The sequence below is a fragment of the Pan paniscus genome, chromosome 3 (genome assembly GCF_029289425.2).
Source record: "Pan paniscus chromosome 3, NHGRI_mPanPan1-v2.0_pri, whole genome shotgun sequence".
NCBI lineage: Eukaryota > Metazoa > Chordata > Mammalia > Primates > Hominidae > Pan > Pan paniscus.
The window spans coordinates 171,851,822-171,877,260 of NC_073252.2; the positions used below are offsets into that span (position 1 = coordinate 171,851,822).

Sequence of the window (25,439 nt, forward strand, 5' to 3'; positions counted from 1 at the left end):
CATGCACTCATATGTTCATCACAGCAGTATTCACAATAGCGAAAACATGAAATTAACCTAGGTATCCATCAATAGTGGATCAAATAGAGAAAATATGGTACATAAACACCATGGAATCATTTTAAAAGAACAAAATTATGTTTTTAGCAGCAACATGGATGCAGCTAGAGGCCATTATCCTAAGTGAATTAATATAGAAACAGAAAACCAAATACCCCATGTTCTCATGAATAAGTGGGAGCGAAACGTTAGGTACACATGGACATAAGGATGGGAACAATAGACACTGGAAGCTGCTGAAGGGGGGAAAGTAGGATGGGGACCTATTGGGTACTATGCTCACTACATGCGTGACAGAATAATCCCACCCCAAACTTGCCTCACACAATATACCCGTATAACAAATCTGCCCATATACACCCTGAATCTAAAATAAAAGTTGAAATGTAATAAATAAAAGACGAATTACCGTAAAAGCAGGGACTTAGCAAAGGACAGAAATAAAATAAGCTTAAGGTAATTCAATGGTGAATTAATCGTATTTTCAACAAATCATAATAGAACAAGTAGATATGCATATTAAAAAATAAGCTTCAAGCTTTGCTTCACACCAGATATAAAAATGAACTCAAAATGGATTATAGACCCAAATGTCAAAGATAAATCTATTAAATTTTCAAAAGAAAACATAGGAAAAAAATTATGACCTTAGGCTAGGTAAAACACTTTTTAGAGGAGATAACAAAAATGCACAAACCATAAAAGAATAAGTTTATCAGATGGACATAGTCAAAATCAAAAACAGCTAATCTTTGAAAGACAGTATAAGAAAATGAAAAGACAAGCCACAGATTAAGAGAAAATATTTGCACAATACATAACTGATGATCTTCCAGTATCATAGACTCATTAACTCATGAGTTATTCATTCAAACAGCATTTTAGTCTAACTGACTTTTCTTAGGAGATAAGTTTAATCAAGTACAAAATTTACAGTGAGAATTGTTTTGTATTGAAACAATTATATCTTTTTCTAAAACACATTCAGATGTGAAATGAAGCAATTATTTCTTAATCCAAAACTTCCAAAGCAAGTAATTCCTCTGTGGTTAAATGGTCTGTATTAAATCTGGTTATGTAAGCCAATAACCCAATATTTTAACACAATAGAAGTTTGTTTCTTACTGTTGTCACAGTCAGTTGCAGTTTGAGAGGGTCTAGGGATGATTCTGCCCTATGCCGTCATTTGAAGATTTCATCTTCTTGCTTCCTGTGGTTTTGCTACCTTTATAGGGCCTCGTGTTATTGCACTGGACCTAACTGGAAGACTGGCAGAGATAGAGTGTGGCAATCACAAGATCGATTTGAAGTGCAAGGTCTGAAAGTGGGGTACATCACTTCTGCCTGCATTCTATTGCCAGAACTCAATGCTGTGGCCACACCCATAGGCAGGGAAATGTAGTTAAGCCATGTGCACAGGAAGAAAAGGAAGCAAGTGAGCATATACAATTGCCTCTACTACAGTGACCATGAGAAGAACACACACTTAACCATTTTCCTTTAGTACCACATATATTTTAGTTGCCTAAAATTTTTTGGAGCAAAGTGGATTATAAATCAATCACTTACACTTTCCTTGTCATTAAATTATTTTTATTTATTTATTTATTTTTTGAGACAGGGTCTTGGCTCTGTTGCCCAGGCTGGAGTGCGGTGGTGTGATTTCAGCTTACTGCAACCTCTGCCTCCTGGGTTCAAGTGATTCTCCTGCCTCAGCCACCCAAGTAGCTGGGGCTACCAGCACGTGACACCATGTCTGGCTAATTTTTGTATTTTTGGTAGAAATGGGGTTTAGCCATGTTAACCAGGCTGGTCTTGAATTTCTGAGCGCAGGTGATACCCCCGCTTCAGCTTCCCAAAGTGCTGGGATTACAGGAGTGAGCCACCACGCCCAACCATCTTGTCATTAAATTATAACCAGTTCAACAACAGGGCTATTCTGTACATGAAAACTTTCCGTAGTACTTTATTATATTTACCATTATGGAAGGAGATCATTAAATTTTTGCTATGATCATCAAAAAAATACTATAAAAATGACATCTAATGAAATTCGAAAGTTTCCACATTTGCACCCATGTCTGTAAATATGACAGACTACACATAAATATCTGAATCCATGTTTCCAGATAAGTTCAAAAAAATAGGTATAGTTCATTATTTATTTTCTTTATTTCTTCTTCTTATCTAGGACAAAAGTACATATTGACTACCTCATTATATCATCATGTGATAGAAAGAGAAGTAGGGATCCCAGTCTCTAGCTCTGACTCCAAATATCTGTGGCCTTGACAAACCAGGTCATGTCTCTGGAATTCACCGGTAAAGTAAAAAGTGCGTGCCAGATGATCTCCAAGGTACTTTCTGTTTCTGGTATTCTCAGAGTCTTTATGGGGCCATCAACTCAAGCTAGCTGGCTCCCATTTGGGTCAAAGTGTCTTATCTTTCAAGAAGTGAATATTTTGGTGTCAGAAAGTCAACTGAAATGAAAAGAGAGGGAGTAAGGGAGGCAAGGCGGGAGAGAAAGAAACTAAAGGGAACCAAAATTCTTCTTTACCCTAGGAATTTGTAGAAATTTGTACAATTAACTCTACCCAGGGAAAATTAGTTATTTCTTTTCTCCCCACAAGATGTTATTTGGGCCACCCTATGCAGCATAATGAGGCCCTGCCTCTACAAAAAAATTAAAATAAATAAAAAATTAGCTGGGCATAGTGGCACGTGCCTGTAGTCCCAGCAACTCGGGAGACTGCGGTGGGAGGATCACTTGAGCCTAGGAGGTCGAGTCTGCAGTGAGCCATAATCATGTCACTGCACTCCATTCTGGGGGACAGAGGCTGACTCTGTCTTTTAAAAAAGAGATATTTGGGGCTCAGAAAGTCAGTAAACATTGCCACAGATTATAACCTAATCTACCCTGCACCTATTGATTGTGCAAGATGTAACATTTCAATGGCTAAGACAATCAAATAAATATTAAAAATATTAAAATTTCGTAATCACCTCTAATTCATTTATAAGGACTAACCACAGATAAGATGATTTAGGTTTCAAAAGAAGCCACATGAAGTAGTGAAAAGAGCACAGAAATATAAGCTTGAAAATCTATATTCTATTCTGTTCTCTGTTCTGACCCATTTGTAGGATACTGGCAAGTGACTTAAGATCTTTAAATCCCAGTTCATTAATTGAAGAATAAAATGTTTGGATTTGTTGGTATTTAAGATGTCTGGCAACAATGGAATTTCTTGACTCTATGAAAGATGAGACTTACTGAGAAATAGAGGTAACCTTATAACACTGAAAGCCTATCCCAGTTAGATGCAGTAGGAAGGCTCATAAGCAATGTTTTCTTAGGAACCAGAATTCTTGCTTATTTTGGATTTACCACCACCGTTATAAGGAGCAAAAGAAAAACTTTTCCATCCTGGTTAGAAGATAAAAGGATGAGTTAAGATCGTATGTCACAGATCTCAAGCCAGCAAAGTTTACAGGTAAAATAATTTAAAAATAAGCAAGCATGAAATCTAGATCAATGAAAACATGGGAAACTTGTTTTTTTAATCATTAATTAGAGCAACAAAACTGGGCAGTGGGGGTGGGGGCAAAGGCTTCTTAAGAGAAATTAATCTCAGTTTCATGCCTCAACTTGAAATGTACCAAACTTTCAGGTAATAGATTTATTTCATAGAAAGCAAAAAGAGAATATATATTGAAAAAATTATTCCAAATAAAATGAAAATGATTTCCAGCAAAGATTAATATTGCTCTTAGAACTTAAGGTACAGGAATTAAAAAAAAAAAAGATTTCATACTCAGAAATATTCTGACAGCAGGAACTTTTTCTAGAGTAATATTAGAAAATTTCCTGAATATTATAGTAGTGAGAAACTTCATTTTAATTTAAATCTATTTTGCTGTTAGAGTTCACACACCAAACATCCTATTAGTCTAGGTGGTTCAATTGCATAATAACAGTATTTTTTTTATCGCCTTAGGTGATCTCTTTAGATCTGCTGGATAATTTTATCAATGAGAGAAAACGAAGACTGTTATTTGATTACTCGAGTCTTAGGACAATCATAAGTATTTAGATTCATAAAGCCAAATAAACAAAAGGGGAGTTTGTTGCTGGCCATATGATGAGCACCTAGCTTCTCTGTGGTCAAAAGTTTCCTCACACCTTACGATGTAACAAAACATTTCACAAATAGCCAGAAAGAAAATCAGATTCTTGTGAGGCTTCTCGAGATAGTTATTGTGAATGTTTGTGCATAAACATTCTGAGACAGACGGGGGTGCACACCCTCCTGCACCCCACCGCCACACACAACCTGTCTCAGAAATTTGCAAAAACATAGTCTAACAGTTTCTGTGGAAAATGCCTCATTAATCTTGGGTGAATCACCATAGGAACCTGTGGAAGGTGAAATCTTGAACAGGATGGAGTCTTCTCATCAGTCATTGATTAGCGTTAGAAATAACTCCTACTGTTTCATGTTACCTACAATCTTCAAAGTAATAATGGTTTTCAGTACAGAAATAAGTTAGAAATATTTCGAAGATAATGACTCAGATGTTATTTTAGAATTCCCCATTACACTAAATATCTAAAACAATAAAATGTTTACAGTTATACTTTGTTCTCTGCCCGATTTTTTGTAACTTTCCACGAATTCTCCTGTATCTCTGGATTATCTATGCCTCTGTTCTCAGTTAAAATCTCCAAAGAATGGAAAGACTGAAATACAAGAAAAAGAGACAGAAGCTACAAGAGAAGAGAGAAGAAATAAAAAAGAAAGACAGGAACTTCACGTTCTTAAAATAAAAGGTAAAACTTCCCTTCTAGACTCTATTGCTCAAGATTTTCAGCATTGACCGCGATAACAAAAACTTCTAAGGCTTTTCGAAGTAAGTCTTTCGAAAAATTTCACTTATTTTTTTTAACTCACTAACTATATCCAGAGGGAAACAAAATTCAACTGAAATATGAAGCTCTCTTGGATGTCATAGACAGCCCATACTACATGTTTTCCAAAAGGGAGGAAGTTTTCCAAAAATCTGTAGAATGAGGTAGGTGTTTGTTCATTCTGGGCAAATCATCCATTAACATTCAGAAGACTTTTAAGTATGCCATGAGAGATTCTACCCATAGCCTCTATAGCACTTGTATTTCTTCAGCTAATTATATGAATACATTAATTAACAGTGGCAAGGACAAGCCTCAGCCCTCTAAAGGCAGGCAGTGACTTTACAATTCACAGAGAATAAATTGGAATCAAAATAAGGCTTGGCTTCTGTCAATGGTGTGCTGGTGCGTGTGCCAGGCTTAACGCCAGGCTTTCCAGAAGGGAAATAAATAAATATGTATATATGTATATATTATATATATCTATATAATATACCTGTGTTTATTATTTCTTATAAATTTTACTAATATACACAATGTATAGTATACAAATTATAAGTAATAATGAAATACCTAAAACTATTTTACATTTTATATAGCCAATTTATTCTCACAGAAGGCTTTTGTTTATTTTTGCCAGATTCTTAAATCCATAATCAATCTCTTTACAATTAATGAATGCAGTATCAACGTGAATGTTGGCTAATATTCCATTTACCTTAACAAGCAAGGTGAAAGTAAACACGTCAAAGTATGTTGGAACTTTATTCATGTATCAGGGATGTGTTCCTTTGCTGAATCAGATAATAGTTTGCAAAAACAGTACTGGAAGGATATGTCATCAAATTGTGTACTATTCACAAGGTAGCAGCTACAGCTACAACATCCACATCCTTTTAGGTTTGATCTGTGTTCTTAACGTTTCTTCCATCACTTCCTCAAGTCTAGACTACCAAAAATAAATAAATAAATATTAAAGGCTTGATTCTTAGTGTTTGCTGATTTCCATGGTTTAAGTACTCCCACAATGACAGAATTTAAGCTACCAAAATCCCTGAACATGGAGTTTGGAAGAGATATGCAATAGCACAGCATTATATAGTATTTCCACCAGACAGACACAATAATTATAAATAATCTCAAGAGCACAGATAATATTATGATGTAAGTTCATTAGAAACTAGTGAATTTTGATTATTACCTTTCCTTTTGATATAATTTATTTAATTGTAAGTTTATCCACTCCAATTTTCATTATTGGCTGTCTTTAACAACCAGATCACAAAATACCTATTTAATAATCTGTTCTTGTGAGCCAGTGTGAACCAGCTACAGCACTTCACTGCCTCTTGTTCAAAGTTTACTGGGAACTTGAGTACTGAACATTTTGTTACAGCTTCATGAATCTAAATTCCTGTCCAGGTAAAAGATTACTGGAGTTGCCAGAAAAGAATTTTGTTTAACTTCATCTAAGACTAAGACTATACCACTTAATAAGTCCTAAATTTGACAAATGCTTTTGAAACTTAATTTGTTAACATTATAAACTTCTTACATCAATGTGTATTTACACATCACTGAAGAACAATAGAGGGTAGTTTACACGGGTTGACATGCTACATAGGTTTAAGGGCTTTCTGTTTCTTTGTTTCCAAAACAGATTACAGTGATCAGAATAGAGGTAGCAGGCAAATAGTCTGCTTATTCTCACTGAAGCCATTCAGAGCAAAATTTATTTATACTATAAAATGCCAAGGCCTATAAAATTCCCAAAGCCCCATCTTTAAGAATGTAAGCAACAGATACTTGGATGTACAGACCAGAGTTTGGCCAGAATTCCATTAAGTGATCTTGAGTCCTATCAAAAAGCTAAGCTAAAAGATACATTAAAATAAGTAATATATTTAGTTGTGAATAAAACTGTGCCTCTAAAAAGTGAAGAGACAGTGACAAAGCAGAAGGACTAAGAGGGCCAGGAAGTTGGCCTCAAAGAGGGTCTGAATCCAAATTCCAGTCAAGCAGCTAAACTAACCATGTAACTTTGGTAAATTATTTAATCAGTCTAATCTTCAATTTCCTCAAAGATAAATTAGAGATTGCAGTACTATCAGGATTATATGAGAGACTATTTGAACATTACCTGGCACATAGTAGCAGATCAGTAAGTGACAGTATCATGAAAACATACTCCCTTCTGCCTAACCAGAAAGGCGAAGACTCAGGTGGGAACCTCATTGCGAATACGTGTGAATAATTACTCAAGATTCTTTTTCTTGGAAGATTCTATTCAAAGGTGAAGTAAGCAAATACTAGCATTAGCTCCAAGGCTACCTCAGCCCCCAAATATCTACAACACACAGTTGGAGTTTGTCCTTTCAGTTAAGGCAATGCACATGAAATATGGGACTCTGAAGCTATACAGTATTTGATCACCATCAAATACAAGATATTTGGAAGTACTGCTAAACCTCTGCAGTCTGTTACAAAACAATAATAAAGCAGAGGTGTTAAATATCTGCCATCTGCTATTGAAAGAAATACAAACCATTCAAAATGCACAATTTAGATATGATGAGATTAGAAAATTCCATTTTAGATGCATATTTTACCTGAAATTGATTTCCTTAGCCCTCAGTAGCCACTAATTTATTAATCTGTATTAGTTTTTCCATTTCATTTTTCTGAGAGAAGGTGGAGCAAAGAACAGGTAACTGATTTAGGTGAGGATGGGAAACTCCTACCACCTGGGAGGGCAGTCTTCATGGCATGAGGCAGTGATGGGCTTGGGCTGACCGCAGCTACTGGGGAGCAATGGGGGGCAAGACAAGGGAAGAGCTGCTCCAAACAAAATGATTTCATTTTCTAGTTTTTTTGTGAAAACACTTCTGTCCACAGTCATAAAATCACTTTCTTTGAGACACACAATATTTTCTTGGCTATTCTCATTAATATAGCAATATTATAACAGTTTTGTAAATTTTAAAGAAATTACTGGGAGCTTTAACTGCAAAGTCATCTTGTGAGGTAATGAACAAAAAGAAATGCTTCAACTGAATTAACAGTACCTCTTCATGCTTGTAGGACTCTAGAAAAAATGTATGAGCTAGAATTTTGGAAATAGCACGTAACAGAAAAAACAGCCAAGTGGGAAATTAAAGTCCAAAAGCAAAAGCAGTGGCAGTTCCAGAATGTTTCCAAAGGAGAGGCATAGGGGTCATCTTTTAGATGGAAAGAAAACTAGGGAATTTTCCTTGATGCAGTATTTGCAGAGTTTTTGCTTACAGGATATATTTATTTAGAGTAACTTGGTACCAGGAGTTGGAGGGGGCCCTGACGGACATTATGAGTGAAATAAAGTCCCTACAAGACAAAAAAAAAAAAAAGGTCTCACATTTCTTTGCCCATATACCTGCAATTGCTAAAATGAGAAGGGAAAAAAATCTAAAATTATATCCTTAGCTGAAAAACTTTACCCAATATTTTTCTGCTTATAAGAAACTAAGTTTAATCAATAATCAATCAACATTGATTGCCTACAATATGTTTGGCATAGAAATTGGTACTGGGTAGGAACAAAATATGTTCTCTGCCCTCTTGTTGCTTAAATCAGGAGAGAATATGGACATCAGGCAAGAAAGTGGTGTGACTGGCTTCAGAGTAGGAGGAAGGATGAGTGGAGATTCAACCTGGTCTAGAGGGTCAGGGAGGTCTCCCTGAGGAAGTGGCATTCCAAAAGGGGTTGCCTAGGCACAAGCTGTGAGTTAAGGGGTGAGAGAGCTGAAAGGAGAACAGGAACAGAAAACATTTCTAGCAGAAGGAACTGAATGTGGGAAACTCAAGAAGCAGAACGATAAAGAGTCTGAGGAATTTAAAAATCCTGTCTGTCTGGAGCTGTGAGGGTGTTATCGGCCGAAGTCTGTAAGAAAGAGGAAAACCACATTGGTAAGTCTAACAAAGAGAATTGAGAATTGCTTCATAGGCATAAGACAACAAAAGACTATAACTTCAAGAAACAGGAATCCCTAAGGCTAGGAGTACAAGGAGAAGAGAATAGGGTTACTAGAACCTAGAAGCTTGGAGGAGGGACCAGAGCTGGAACCTAGACCTCGGAGAAAGGGACTCTGGCCAACAGATCCTGATGGTATCTGTGGGGACACAGTGAAGCTGTTTTGGGTTTTGCAGGGAGGCTGGAGCCCACTGCTATTAGGGTGAAGAGCTCCTGCTAGGGTGATCTGCATACTCCGGAAAAACTCAAAGGAGCCTGCAATCACCCCCATCTCGTTGTTGCCAGCAGCATCTCATCCTTATGCTGCTGTTGTAAGATCAGGAGGCTGTTGCCCTAGTCTAGGTGAGAGAAGGCAGTGACCTGGACTGGGGTGATGTGTAGCAGTTATTTAGTAATATAAAATCTGAAGAATTTGTGATGGATTACACTGGAAATGGAAGGAAAGGGGAGGAACAAGGACAACTCATAGATTTCACCGGAGCAAGTAGGTGGGTGCTAAGGCCATGAACCAATACAGGGTTCCAAGTAAGAAAGGAGGGGTTGAAGAACAGAAGTTTAATTTGGGTCACCTATAAGGCATTCAAGCAGGAAGAGGGGCTAGAGCTTGGGGGACATATGTGATCTGGAAATATAGTTTGGAAAACTTAGGTAGGACAGATAGTAGCTGAAGCCATGGAAATGAGTAATCTAGCCTAGGAGGGTATTTAGGTCACCAAAGAGGGCTTGGACAATGCTGGAGCAAACTTTTAAAGGAAGCTGTACCATACATGAGCTAAAATGCTTCTCTTTGATCATCCACACGTACAGCCGTGAACTGGAGAATTATCACTGAAATATGAGAGACAGCAACATACCAGCAGAAGAAAAGACAATAACCTTATCAGTCGAAATTATTCTGGTTGTTGCTAAGCAATTTAAATCTGATAGAAGCATAAGTTTACTTCTGAATAAAATTACCTGTCAATTTATACCTTTTTATCAACCGCTATCTTCCACCACTGGAAAATAATGCAATAGAATCTGACACTCTCTTTAAGAAAGTCTCCACATGCATATCCAATTGCATTTTGATATGGAATTGCCCCCCTTTTTAATATTAATACTTGATTTACAACTGTATATTCATAGTTAAAAACTACCATTTTATTAAAGTATATCAAGTTATTTTATTCTCCATTATTTTGCTTTTCACTTAATCTTTTTAATTCCTGCCCCAAATTAGAGTAATTCACTCCAACCAAAGCCTATTGTAAATGTATGCTGCTGGCTAAGTGTTCTCTTTTCAGGTTAAAGGGGCATCAGTCAGGACTCTCCATTCTTCCCAAAACTGCAGAGTGAAAAGTACAGCTGCTTCTTTCAAGGAAAGTGAAAAAAAAAAAAATGAAAAAAACTGAAGCCAAGTGTTTTGCTTTTCTGTTATTTTAAAATTCAAACTCTCAGAAGAGCTTCAATTTCTGTCTTTGATCTCAAAAGCAATTTAAATAAGAAGAATTACTAAAGAGGTGGGATTTATCCTTTTCTTTTAATCCAGATTTTTCTGACATTTCAACTATTTCTAAAAAAAGATGAGAAGGTAAGATCTCTGCAATAGCTCTACAAGGGTGAAATAACAGATACAAAGCTTTATAACATTTTTATGTATTGAAGTTTTTAAACTATACTAGAATAAAGTTACAAATTTCAGGTAGTTAGCAAGAAATTTTGCCTGACCTTTGTATTTTTTTCTCCTCAAATCACCTTACAAAGTGTTTTTAAATCGTGACAACCTCCTGAATTTCTCATTTTATTTGTCTTGGGCTCGTAAGTCTCTTTCATAGATATTTCAGCAAGGATTGGAAAAGGCAGGGTGAAAAAAAGAGTAAGACTTGCTTCATCATTTTAAAAACATCAGAACTAAAATATATTATTGACATAAATACAAACTTAGAGTTTCCAAAGTGGATATAATTTGTGCGGCTCAATGTTTGATATCTAGATATATTTGTAACATCTCAAAGCACTCTGCCCTGATTTTTTTAGACAGATTTACAGAACCCAGCTTAAGTTAACAGAAGTTGTAAATTATGTCTAAGTGGAATTTATAAACAAAAGTTAAAGTTGAGCATGCAAGGGAATATTGAGAAGTTTGCATAATGCTGTCAACATCTACAGTGCCAATGTTCATCCTTTCTTTTGTTATTAGCTGAACTTTTTTCTGTATACATGGATATATGTCTGAGTAAGTATGTGTGTACAGATTTATGTTTTCAAATGAAACAAAGCTGTGCAGTTATTATTGCAGGGGTCGACTGGTCTCTAGGAGCACGTGCTTCCCCTGGCCTATTAAAATACAGTACCAACATTTCCCTCCTGTAGCATTGTGAGTGTGATCTGACGTGAGCTTGCGTTTCTGGGAAAGCGCCTGGAGAATAGCAATTTAATTTAGAAACTGCTCAGCGTAAGTGTTGGGTAGGGTTTGACGGTATTGCATCAGGTGATGAGATAAATTTTCAGAGATACCACAAAGAAAGGTTGGAAATGTCGTCCGAGAGTTTATATTAAGCGTAGTTTTCCTACAAAGAAATTGATTTTAAACACCATTTAAATTTATAATCTGTGTCAGATTTCAGTGTTTTATTGCATTACAGAAGTTAGATGTTAGTACCTTGTTTTCATACTGTTTTGGTACCTAGTATGGACTTTTTCTTGAATTGCAAACATTGCTATTCTTTTGGATACTATTAAGCTAATAGCCAAAATGGAAATTCATATGTCATGGAGATGACAAATATGTTTCCTGCTAATTGAAATGCTCTAATGTTGTTAAATAGTATTTTTGGATATGTTTACTCTTCTATAGCCTTTTTCATTCTTATTATACAGTCAGATGTTAAAATATGTGCACATGTATATATATATATATGCACACATGCATATACACACATAATTTTATAGTGTATTTATATAAATTTATAGAATGTCTTCAAAAAAATTATGAAAAAATTCCTCCTTCTCCACTTATCATCATCATCTAAAAAGCATGCATTCAGCTCAAATTTTATTGAGCACGCACAATGCATCTTAAGTAGTATCATATATTGTCCCTGAAATTAATAGGGGAAAAATATTTCAGTCTAGATGAAAATCGTGTTCATTAGTAACCGATATAATGTTATTTCCAAGGATACTCAACTTTATTTTCCTTTTGATGACACTCCGTGGAGAGAAAAAGTTGTTTAATTCTAAAATTGGACTGTTTCTTCTTAACTGGCCTATCAGCTTGCTTCTCTTCCTGCCTTTTTATTGAATCCATACTTTGTATTTCAGTGGCCCATTAAATTCTTCCTGCTTTTTAGAGTTTCTTTGAAAATATCTTGTGAATACTGCAGGAGAAAAATTGCACTGAGTGTTACAAATCTCCTGTATTCTCTAAACAGGGACAGAAATGTCTTTGGGTTTTGTTTGCTTTGTTTTGTTTTGTTTTTAAAGGAAGGATAGAACATTAACACATGACAACAGTGAGATTACACAGATAAATTTTTGAGTCCTTTTATCTAGTAAACATTCTAATGACCTACTTCAAAGGCAGGCTGGGAAGAAGCCTCCTTGTCCTCCTGCCAGAATGAGAGGCGAAGCTCTTTACCACTCATATGGGAGATATGAGGAGACTTTGAATGGATCATTGCTTTTTATGAGTAGTAATGAGGTGAGAAGTATTCTAGTGTGTGGCACAGGCCTTCATTAAGAAGCGTGAAACAGAATGGCTTATGGTTAAAGGGGGTAATTTGTTCTAACATACTTGCTAAATTGTGTTGTAACCATGCCAGTTAACAGCACTATATTTTCCATAGGATTCCTGAGTGCATTTGTGTGCAATTATTCTTCCCATACAAAATTCAGGGATTTTTCCAATAGCTTGTGTTAACTAGTTGACAATGCTCACTCCTTCAGTGGAAAGTACACGGAGCCCCACCGTTAAAAAGGGGTGAAAGAATCCAGAGATGTTCTCATTCTCTTTCTAAAGCCAAAGGGTTCTTGTAAAATCAAAAATTCACAGAACGCAAACTTAAATGAATACCATTTGTCCAAAAGGTAACATCAGAAGTAATAGGTAGTTTAATAACTACAAAGCTTCAATTTTCAAATATGCATTATAATTAATAGAATCCATAAGAAAGAAAATAAGATTTGGTGGTTTCAAGTCCTTCATTAAAAAAAAAAGACAAGAAAAACTGAAAAGTAAGAGCAATAATTTTGCTACATTTGTGAGGAAATTCTGCTCATAACAGAACTTGAAGTTCTACAACATACCAAGATTACTTGTTCAGACTCTTACTGGGAACATCGAGCTAAGATTTTGTTCACTGGAAAAATCTTTCTACTTAGAGAAACATAACATGAAAACATAACATGTTTTTTTCACATGACCAACTATCAAACGAGAAAATGTTGTAGGACAGAAACATAAAGGTTTGGACAAGACCCAGAATTTGGGTATGTCATATGGGAAAACTATTTTATAAGTGGCAACTTTTTAAGACACATTATTACACGGGAAATGTTATAACATTAAAATTTGAGGGGAATATCCCTATGAATTTTCTGGAATTTTCTTGAAAGGCAATAACACGAATATGCATTGTTTTATAAAATATTTTGTAACTGATGGCACAATATTATTGTAATAAAAACATTAATTAAATATAATTGATAGACAATCACAGACTGAAAATGGAGACTTAAAATTTAAGCACCAAAAACCTTTACAGTGAGACAGGAAGTATTCATGTTTGTCCACCCTCTGGAATTTTTGAGCCTTTGCTGTAGGGGAGAAGAATTTCCGTTTTGTCACTTTCCATCCATTTCATTATTATTCAGTTTTTGCACATTCGTTATTTGATATTTTGAAAACAATGTTTGCAATCATAGGTAAGTACATGGTTCTAGCTTCAAAAATAAATACTGTCAAACTTAATAGAAACCAGGCTGTGGGCCTCCAATAAATGTAATAGGCCCAGCCTCTCCTTTCTACTTCTTTTATTGGGTTTTCAGGAAAGTCTATGAAAGAAATTCTAATTGCAGCTGCTCCTAGCCAATGCTTAGGTTCTCTTCCCCTTAGAGAGGGAAATGGTAGCTCTGGGCTATACGGTGGAATGAGTGGTTTGGTGTTTGTTTTTTGTTTTCAAGCTAATTGAATATGTAGCATAGTAAATAACAAAAATTATACTTACACATTGCCTAATTTTCCTCACTGCGCCACAAGGGGTAAACCAGATACAGCTGTTATTTGAATACAAAATAACATCTTATTCAATGCTAAATTCACTGACCTAGAATGTTGCCCAGAGAGAACAAATCTTTTTATCAATGTCTGAATATTCTCAGAATGAATTTCACCTTTCCTCAATTTAACACAAATATGAACACTCTGAGTTAATAAGTGACAACTAGGATAGAAAACCTGGAGACTGACATAGGAAGAAATGTACTTTAAAGGGATATTTACCATTCTTTAAGCTTTCTTGTTATTTTTACTTCTTTTTTTTTTAAGCGACAGAGTCTCACTATATTGCCCTGCTGGTCTAGAACTCCTGGCCTCAAAGAATCTCCTCACCTCTCCCTCTTTAAGCTTTCTTTTGCATTGTGTCTTATTTATATCTGACTGGAAAAATTAAGACTTGTGAGACTGATAAAAAGAAGTAATACAAGGATTATATTAATACAGTGTGAAATGAATGTATTTCATTGAAACTGTTCCGAGCTAAGCTGGTCTAATTGTCTTATGACATCAGGGCTTCCCATAACTGGGAATTCTCATAGCTTCATGATATCAAATGCCTGCACTGGCTTGCATGTAGTCTGGAGGTTTCTCTGAAATTAATTTTTTCAAATCAAGAATAAAACAAATATGAAGAAACAAAAGCATAATAACTATCAGAAAGAAAATACGTATCCACATATGTTGAGACTAAATGCTATGTAATAAAACATGAGTCCTGAGAGGGAAAATAGCTAAAATATTCCATGCCAAGTGTATACTCACACTTGAGAAAAGCTTTTATTGGAAGAGTACTAGTGGTTGCATTTTCATAAGAAAGGTGAAGCCATTTAATAAAACTCTTGCATGCTCCAAGCCTCTAGCAGGTGTGAAGGTGACAATCCCATTCAGCCAGTAGGAACTACCTGGGCAGTTGAAACGATGTGACAGCTCCATTCTCTCTATTGTGGACATCTCTACTTAGGTAGGATTAAAGCAGTGGAATGCATAGGAATATCTAAAAAAAAAAAGTCCAGTTTTATTCTGTTTCATCAAAGTGTCTGAAAATTGAGGAGTAGAAAGGAAGAGGGATAAATATACTTGGGGCAACACTGGCAGAAGCCAACATTTTAAAGCAATCATTGTTGATCTTTTGATTCTCCTCTTTTGGTTGTATTAGACATCTTTCCAAATCCTCCTCGTGTGAGTCTCGGAAAGATGCTAAGTAAACTTAAGCATTTCCTTCATGACTTGGCACACTTAAGGTGGTACCCTAGCCTCCCCAAAGTTTGTCACTGCCATATTAGTCATTACGGTACTTGAAATTTTACCTCTGTTACATCCATTCAAGTACATCTGAAGATACCCACTCTTGATTTATACTATAACCCAAGGCCCAACTCAAGTGACTTCTACACATAAATTGGACTTATAAGCTTCTGCCCTTTGGAACCCCCTTGTCCTGGCTAGTATCTGTATCACATTTATTTTAGGTGGTTTTATTTAATTTCTCTACTTACTATTAGCTTTAGTTTGTTCCTAGATTGTTTCATGATAAACTCCTGAGGACAAATAACATATATTACAATTTACAATTTTTTTTGTTTCACCAAGAGTAATATACAAACAAAAAGTAATAGAAAAGTTGAAAGACACCCAGCACTTTGGGAGGCCGAGGCAGGTGGATCGCTTGAGCTGAAGAGTTTGAGACCAGCCTGCGCAACATGGTTAAACCCTGTCTCTATCAAAAATACAAAAAATGTAGCCAGGTGTGGTGGCGCAGGCCTGTGGTCCCAGCTACTTGGGAGGCTGAGATGGGAGGATTGCTTGAGCCTGAGAGGAGGATGCTGCAGTGAGCCAAGATTGTGCCACTGCACTCCAACCTGGATGACAGAGTGAGACCCTGTCTCAAAAAAAAAAAAAAAAAGAAGTTGAAAAACAGAAGAAACACACCAGCCTCAATACCTCCTTTCTTATTGTGTATATTAATATCTTTTAAGGAAAGACTCCAACCTTAATGCCTGATTTCTAATGAATCTCATAGTGGGAATTACTATCTCAATAAGAAGAAAAGAAATAAAATTGGCAAACAGCAGAAGTCTTGAGATGAGCATTACTTCGTGGTACTTCTTGAGATTTCTCCCTATATTACCCAGTCTGCTTGGCATTGTTTAGAAAAGGAGAGAGCAAAAAATGAAAGCAAAAATGAATCTGAAATGTTAGATATTTGGAAATGAATGAGAGACTGGTTTGAAGAAATATAAGAGAACAAAGACATGCTTGCATTTTGAAAGCCGTTTTCCATAAATTCTTCAAGAGTTGAATATGCTAATTTAGCACACTGAACCGGTGATTTGATTTATCCTGTTCTGGATTTCTGTAATATAAAGAAATTATAATACAGTGAATGTCTAAAAATAGCAAAGTGCAACCAATCATGTTCCTTATTTATTGAAAACCACTAAGTGAACGTGACATGAGTGGTTCTATTCATGATATTGAAAGAATTCCTTTTTATACCTCACAGAACAGAAAAGCCTTTTATCCTTTTAATCAGAACAACACCTTTCCAGATTATCTAACAAGTCAGAAAACCCATTTCTTATAGTATGATATGGCATGTTTTAGGTTGCTGGTCAAAACCTCCTTTAATTAAATTGGTCATATATATGAACCCAAAGTATTTAGAATTAAGGTCTCTGTAGTAAGACTAACCCATTTAATTTTCTTATTTATGCTATTCATAACTGAAGGAAATTTAAAGAAACTGCTAAATACTGCCCATTAATTTTCTCCTTGCTCAATTTTGATGTAGAAATAATTTCACTTTTATTTGTTTACCAAGAAGTACCATATTTAGGAACATTTAGCTAGACGTTTCAAAGCTATAAATAAAATTCTAACTTAATTCTGCAAACCGTTCCGTACCCCAATAACTAGAACCATAGAAAATAACTGGCTGGCTGCCAAAAAGTAAGGCATGGGATAGAAAGCCTTTCTAGTATTCAAGTTTCTGAAATGAGAAATTGAAATGAATGCTCCTTATGATGTCAAGAAATCTCCATCCTGCTTAGTCCAACTCAAATATTTCCAGTTTTCAAGTTAATATCTCTGTTTAAAATAAGTAAGTGTGGATTGGTCTTCAGTGTTTGTCTGGATACTTTCTGGCAGTGGAGAAACGGGCATGCAAGGGTTCCCAGATTCACCCCACAGCCTCGCATTAGAGCAAAGGTGTTAATTTCCCTTGTAATTTTTCCTTCTCAATAACAGCATGCTCAAACCCAAATATTTCTCAGTATATTATTACAATTTTAAAAAATTGCTGGCGTATCCAATTCTGATCTGAAAAACCTTTCTCTAATTAGTGTCTTTGCAAAACTGAACTCAGGCAAATTTTAATCCCTCATTTACTGATTTTATTTTAATACTATTACTCAGCATATGTTGGCTGCATTAAACCATTACAGTAAAAATTAAAATGAAAGTCATATGATTTATTCCCCTTTAAAAGTGCTCAATTGGTCTAGTAAAAGTCAAGTGCCAAATACCAGATGTCGGATTTAAAAGAAATTCTGAACAAGAAGGAAAAAACCCTCCCATTACTCTCTTAAGATATTTAGTTGAAATTAATGCCATCCCAGAAAAAAATAATATTAACATATGAATACATTAGTCTGAATATATTTGATTTAAGAAAGAAGATGCAGGGAATAAAAATAAAAATATATTAATATTTATTGATTTAAACCCACCTTTTGAAAACTACATTTGTATTGCTGTTACACACAATTTTCAAGCCAACTTGATATTTTACAAAGAAAATTAGAGTGGTTGTTTCAATTTAGAATGCAGAAGGTCAGAATAGGAAGACAAGAAATAATATAGATACTTATATCAAGTTTTTATTACTTTTCCTCCAAACTTTTGTTTCTCCTCACTATTTATTTATCAGCATAATTTTTAACCAAAATCCACTTCCTGGAAAAATAAACTGATGTGCTGAAGTTAATAGAAAGATATGTTCAAAAGAAATAGCCAAATAAAGATAACTACCTTTTCAGTTCTTATCATACTTTCAAGACAGCTATTTCATATTCACCACTCCTAAAACATAGTTATTCCCCAACTCCAGATCTTTGCCCACATTACTTTTTTCTTTCAAAAATTGCTGTTCTCTTTCCAACAGTTAAGACCTACACCTCAAAGATGGTCTAACTATAGCATTTCTTCCATAATTTTTAAAAAATTATTCCTCCCCCACCCACTCTGCCATAACTACAATGCTGCTATAGTAGTCACTGGCTAGCAATTCCCAAAACACTACTGCCTTTCTCCCTGGATGCGGCAAGATTACAGTCCCCGGCTTTCTTTTTTAGTAAGGTATGGCCATGTGAAAGTAGACTGACCAATGGGCTGTCCGCAGAAGTAGTTATACCCTCTGTATGGGTATTTCCTTTCACTGTGCTGGCTGCATTTGATTGGCAGTATGATCGTGGCGGAAGTCCGTGCTGGAGGTGGTAGTTCTGGGGTTCCTGATGGCTCCATGCGGTAGATCCTGCCCTCCTGTTCACCCCCAACCCCAAACCCAGCCCTCCGTCCTATTGAACTTTACATAGCATAAAATATTATACTGTGTTTATCCACTGAGATTTCTCAGTTCCTCAGCAGCTGACAATATCTTAACTAATGTAAGTAAAATTATGATCTCTCAGTTGACAGAATATACATAATATTTTGTGTTTTTCTTGTCACTGCCTATATTCTCCTTATTTGTTAATGATACCTCTTCTGACAAGTTCCTTAAAGTCAGGAACTCCTCTTTTTTTTCAGCTTTTATTCCTTACAGCCTCTGGTAATAAGTAGATGTCTAATGAATTGCTCTTTATCTGTCAATCTGAGTTTATTATGCTACCCAAAACTAACAGTCTGTTGGTTCATTCATTTATTATTTTATTCATTTATTTATCCAAAATATCTGTTGCATCTTTGCCATTTGTCAGTGCATTAGACACCTTTGGGATATCTTCCCAGCTCACATTAACTCCCCATTCGTAAGGGGTGACCTTCGACTATAGTCTCAGTGCCTAAGCTTGTGGCTGACTTGACCAGAGTACATTATCTCACTCAAGCTGGGCCAGTTAGATCCGGTCCCCAGGCAAGTTGCTAGGAAATAGCTAGTTCATCCCAGCTCATGACTGAAATTGTACTCTATCTACTTGAAAGCACTGGCAGCTATGTAATGCCACATTGACCTGAGAAGCCCAAAAAAGTATAGAGCAAAGAAGAAAAATAAAATAAGCACCCCCAAAACGTAAAACCCTGAAGCCTCTCCATGGCCTGTCTGCAATTATCTCCTTAGACCAGCCTGGATTCTACCACTGTGCTCTATAGCTTAACTATACATTACCTGTTTTGTATAAGCTATGTCAGGATGGCTCCTGTTACTTGCAACTAATAAAATTTTAATTAATAAAACAAGACATTTTGCTTTTCCCAGGGATACAATGATGAACAAGAGATATATAGCTCTTACTCTTATGGTAAAACCAATAGGTGGCAATTCAGTAACTTTGCAAGGGAAAAAAATGAACTTATTTTTCAACCCTCTCAGATGCTGATTTTCCTTCCTTTTGAAGAAAAAGATTTGGGGGTGATTTTCACTTGTGTTACACATGAAACAAGAGTTTTATTATTCATGATAATATCACTTTCTCCTCTCCTAATGTTTTTTCTCTTGTTATTTTGCGATTCCAAAGTGTAACAAAAATTGTAAATTTAAACATCGGAAAAAGAAGTCAAATACATCTGTGTTGAAAAGAGAAAGGTGGGAAACTTTGAATTGGGGTGATGGTAATGGCGATGTGACAAAGTGGAAAGATATAAAACATTAGTGAGATGAAAGACGCGGAGCTTAGGAACTAACTACACACAAGAACAACAGAGGGGAGAACCAAGATGGCTGTGTTTCAAGCATGAGTCACTAGGAAAATGGCGCAAGACCAGGATGCTGGTTAAAGGAAAAAAAATGACACATGGCATATTGCTGCATTTCAGAAAGTCTCCATTCTCAGGGTACATCAAGATATTTTGGAGATCTTTGAAAAGATACAATTGCCCCTCCTTCAGCCCCAGAGATGATGAATCCATTGGTCAGGAGTGATTCTGTGTATTAGTGTTTTTAAAAGCGCATGTTGATGGGATTGAGAACAAAATTCATTTGAAGTGTCTGGCTCTTCCACAAAAGTATTTGCTTGTTTACTTTCTAAAAGATGTTTCTTAGTAGACTCTGGGGACTTCAAAAGTGTGGAGGGAGGAAGAGGGCAAGGGTTGCAAAACTTCCTTTGGGTACTATGTTCACTATTTGGGTGATGGGTTCAATGTCAGAAACCTGCATGTGTAGCCCCTGAATCTAAAATTTTAAAAGAAAAATAAATCAATTTAAAACACAAAAATGTTTTTTTTTATTTAAAATAGTAAAACACTGTACAGAAAACTTGAAAACCATGCCACTTAGTAATATGGAGTTGAAAATTAAGGCAGAAGATAAGAGGAGGAATGAAAAAATGAAAACAAAGCAAAATACCTATTAAGTAATACAGAGGATGGAAAGGAAAGGGTATATTCTGTAAGTCCTGCAGTTTCTTTTCCTTACCTCAGATACTGAAGCTTCTAACCATTCAGAAAATCCAGAAGACTCTGGGAAGTAGGTGAGGTTTGACTTCAATTCCTCTTCTTGCTGAATTCCCAATCTTTCCGTGCCTCTCACACCACACTCAGTAATTGCCTGTTGCTTTTACTTACACAGACACTCCTAATCACTGACTTCAGCTTTTCTCTTCATTGCTTTCTGGGATGGAAAAGAAGGAATAGTTAGCTAGGGAATTATCCAAAGCATTGTTAATAATTACCTACAAAACAATTCGCTTCTATAGCTACTGAATGAATGAATAAGTTGCTACATAAGAATCAACTACAATTCTTTCCTTTTTCTCCTCTTCAAAAGGAAAAAAGAGAAGAGGCATTATCTACTATTTATTAAACTGAACTTAAACAAGAGATGAAACCTAACTCAGCTTCTCCTCCCTTACAGAATAGGTAAAACAGATATGAATCAGTGAAGCAGAAATCATGTAATAGAAAAAGTGGAATATAATGAATTTGGATTTGATGATGTTTTACAAGCAGATATCGCAAGTCAAATTTCACAGCAGTAAAAACAACAGAAGTCCACAAAGGATAGATGAAAACATGTCTCTCTCCTGTCTCTCTCCAATCTCTGTGTGTGTGTGTGCGTGTGCGAGCGCGTGTGTGTGTGCGCGTGCGTGCGTGTGCGTGCGTGCGTGTGTGTGTGTGTGTGGTGTAGGGAGAGGGATAGATTCCTTTTCAAAAAGTGTCCAGAGGGGGAAAAAAATGCATCATGCCACCTAGTGGCGGAAATTAAGTTGATTCCTTTTAACTCGACAAAGCGACTTTGCCTTTCTTTAGAAAATCAGATGAATTCATTAACATAGTGGAATCTTGATTTGGCAAACTACACAGTAGTTAAAATGTAAATACCAGGTCTATGTTTTAATTTTTCATCCACCAATGGCATTAAGAAATATGATGAACTTTAAAGAGCCCTGAAGTCAGAAGCAGGATATCTTTCCTTCTCTTTCGACCAGGTCACTTAACCACCCTGGAGCTCAGTTTCCTCCATAAAGGGCCAGAATAGATGAACTCTTAGCTCTTCAATTCCATGTTTCAAAGTATGCAATAGACCACATAATCAGGGTACTCTTATCTAATGCAGTTCCTTGTGACAAAGTCAGGCCACCATCTTCACTGATTAAACGCCGGATGACACAACATGCCTTCTACACTTTCAGGCTCATTCCAGTCACATTTTACAGAGTCCGTGCTTCATTGCAAGCCTTTCTTTATTACTGCTTTGCATTATTGGATGTCTGCTGCTGAGAGTCCCTAGATTACAATTCTTAACTTCTGTGAACTGCAGTGGTGCATATTTGTGATGTATTTTTCTAACTTACGTGAATGTCCACAAATTCCCCTTTGAAATCAAGTAAAGTATTCCTCCAAGAGAAAAAGAAATAGTTTGGAATTATGTAGCAATATTTTTCAGACATTGTGAAGTATAATTGCCCCTTTCTCCCACTCTCACTAATAATATACATCCATAATGATATACATCTGTGAATCAGATTTAGAAAGGGCATTAAAAGCAACAATTAATCTGGGCTATCCAGAATACATAATCTCCTACTAACTAATCTGTCCTTGTAACTTAGCGACTAAAGTGTGAACATTTTGTTTTAATTCAAAAAGAAATAAAATTTTCTTAAAATATAAGATTTTCTTTTTTATTTATTTTATTTTATGTATTTATTTATTTACTTTTTGAGATGGAGTCTCACACTGTTGCCTAGGCTGGAGTGCAATGGTGCAGTCTTGGCTCACTGCCACCTCTGCCTCCTGGCTTCAAGTGATTCCCCTGCCTCAGCCTCCCGAGTGGCTGGAATTACAGGTGCCCACCACCATGCCCGGCTAATTTTTTGTATTTTTAGTGGAGACTGGGTTTCACCATGTTGGCCAGGCTGGTCTCGAACTCCTGACCTCGTGATCCACCCACCTTGGCCTCCAAAAGTGCTGGGATTACAGGTGTAAGCCACCGTGCCCAGCCATAATATTTTCATTATTCCAAATGTGATGGAAAACCCATAACACTTAGCTGATGCAATTGTTTAAAAAGTATCAGATACATAGATGAAAAGTCTTTTTAGTCAGATATTTGACTTTCTCTGCAGCAAAGCCTTGCCCCTCACCCTCAGCCCCAGCCAGCTGAGGGAAGAGTAATTAGCTCTCCAAAGAGAATAAGTGGTTAATGCAAGAACATGTTTATTTGCTCTAAGAAGACTGTCTTAAGGTTATATTCTCTACCCAGATTGCATCTTCACTGTTGACAACACAGTGTGTCACAGATGAAATTATGCTTGGGGTAAAATTAGTATTTCCTTCTCCAAACTGGAGATTAGAAAATAAATGGGTCAAGCATAGGAATGGGATAGTACACACATTAGCATTCTATGAACACACAGAGGGACTGGCAATTAGATTCATGGTAAATATTGCTGACATTCCCCTGATGCAAATTCACAAATATAAGAGAGAGAATTTTCTAGAACATGCTTATCAATGTATTTGTTTCTTTGTTCAACTCCCTCCTTAACATTGTCCAGACATCCTTTAAGCCTCCAACCTCCCCCAAAGACATGCATACAAACATATCCAAACACTTCATTTTTTCACGCAGTACCTTATAACACCTCTATTTAAGCCTTTAAATGATATGTTTACTTGTCTTTCTATCTCACTAGACTGTTAATTACAGCAGGCAGGGACCTTTTCTTTGTTAAACTTAGGACTTACTGCTATGACTAGCATATAGTAGGCACTTTAACACCCTTGACTGAACTGAATGTACTGTGTTAATTTAAACAGTGCATTATTAATACTGGGACCAGATGAGTCTATCTTCCTCCTATGTCTCATTGCTAAGGAGCTGTGGATTCTCAATAGTAGAGTGTCACAAAGGGAGCAGCCTCTACTTCATTTGGAACTATTACAAAACATTGCTTTCCTCATGCTTTTTTTAGAGTATGGACAACAAAGTTCCTTTCATACTGTTATGAAACACTTCTGATAGCTGGGCAACAGCTAGGAAGTCTCTTCAGTGAGGCCAGAGGCAAGAATCAGAGGATGTTATTCCCTTCATTTCCAGCGTATTATGTGGCAGGACAAAATTTTAAATTTCCTTCAAACACTTCATTCCTTCCCTTCTTCACCCATAGTAAGGAAGAACTTTTAGCATAATGACACACTGAAGTTAAACAATTAGACATGGTAAAGTTTAGAGAAAGATGTTTGTTTCATTGTCATTGATATTTTTACTGTTCGAATAGTTCACTCTGGAAAAATCTCCAAAGACAACCTGAGCTTGTTCCTAGGATGAATTTATTTATTCCTATAAATGGAGCCAAGAATAAAAGTCTCAGAGCCTTTGACCTTAGCATGTTACTAAACAGAAGCCAGGACCTTGGAGCAAGGGATGGAGTAGGCAGATGGGTAGAAAAAACAGGAGAATGGCCCCTTGACTTCTGTTTGAAGTGAACTCTCTGAACTAAAAGGTGCTGTGATGGAAAAACACTTGGCAGCACTTTCCAGATTCTATGCATCTTTATAATAAGCAAACATTAAGATTATTTTCCAGTAAAATCATCTTTCTGATAATGGTCTATATCCACATATCCTTCCAGATGTTGGAGGAAATAATGAAGTGATTACAGTCACTGGATTTCTAGACAAAGCTGAATGAACAGCAATCTTGGGGGGTGGTGTTTATTAAGGCATCAGCAAGTTTAATACGGAAGGAAGGGAGCCATTTCACACTTTTCTATCCAACTAGTAGCTAGCTTGTCTGACATTAGGTTGCTTGTGGATGCATTGCTTTGTCAAATATTTTTAGAACTTTAAAGGAAAGAGCACTTGTTGATTCCTCAATTGGATTGTCCACAGCTTGAAGACAAGCTGAAGACATGGTGATATTTATTGTTTCCTTCTATCTCCTCTGCAATCTTAACCTTCCACTGTCATCCACAAATAGTATTTCTCCCCAAAACAAATTGTATATGTGGATAAACTCTTGAGTTTGTTGTGCACAGAATGATGCTAATACTGGAAGGAGTTTAAAGAGTGCAGCAGGGTGGGAGAAAATATAACTGTCATGATGAAATGTGGAGGTAATTAAGGCAAGTGTAAATAATTAAAATTTTGTGCCTGATGATTTTTAAATAATAATAATAGTCACTATTTACCGAGCATTGATTAGGTGCAAATTACCATGCTAGATCATTTTCATATGTCACCTAATTTCATTCTCACAAACACCCTGTAATATTGAATATTACTAGCCTGGACTGGAGGGACTGACTTGCCCAAGGTCACTCTGTATGTAAGTGGCAGAGCTGGTACTCAAACCTGGATCTGTCAGACCCCAAGTTCCTGATTTCAGCTTCTACAAAGAAAAACATTTTCTGTGCTTCACCAGGAGTGTGTTTTGGTTGTTTGTTTGTTAGTATGTGTATCTATTTATGTGAGAGGGATTGTAGTTTTACTCAAGATAACTTAAGAAATGTGGCAATAGAGATAGATACGATATTCCAGACAATGTA

The 25,439-nt window shown here is 36.1% G+C and overlaps 1 long non-coding RNA gene across 2 annotated transcripts in view; it reads right to left on the bottom strand.

The window, feature by feature from the left end:
• The window catches only part of LOC117980121 (uncharacterized), a 28,881-nt gene extending 7,360 nt beyond the window's left edge, over nucleotides 1-21,521 (bottom strand). The window contains exons 1-3 of one of the 2 annotated variants that reach the window (XR_010112073.1): nucleotides 21,281-21,521; nucleotides 20,864-21,058; nucleotides 14,998-16,588 (exon numbers count right to left, since the gene is read on the bottom strand). This is a non-coding gene — a long non-coding RNA (uncharacterized LOC117980121). Of the gene's footprint in view, nucleotides 1-14,997; nucleotides 16,589-20,863 lie in introns of both variants that reach the window. The other variant, XR_010112072.1, reaches the window with a different exon arrangement.
• Between the last annotated feature and the right edge of the window lie 3,918 nt (nucleotides 21,522-25,439).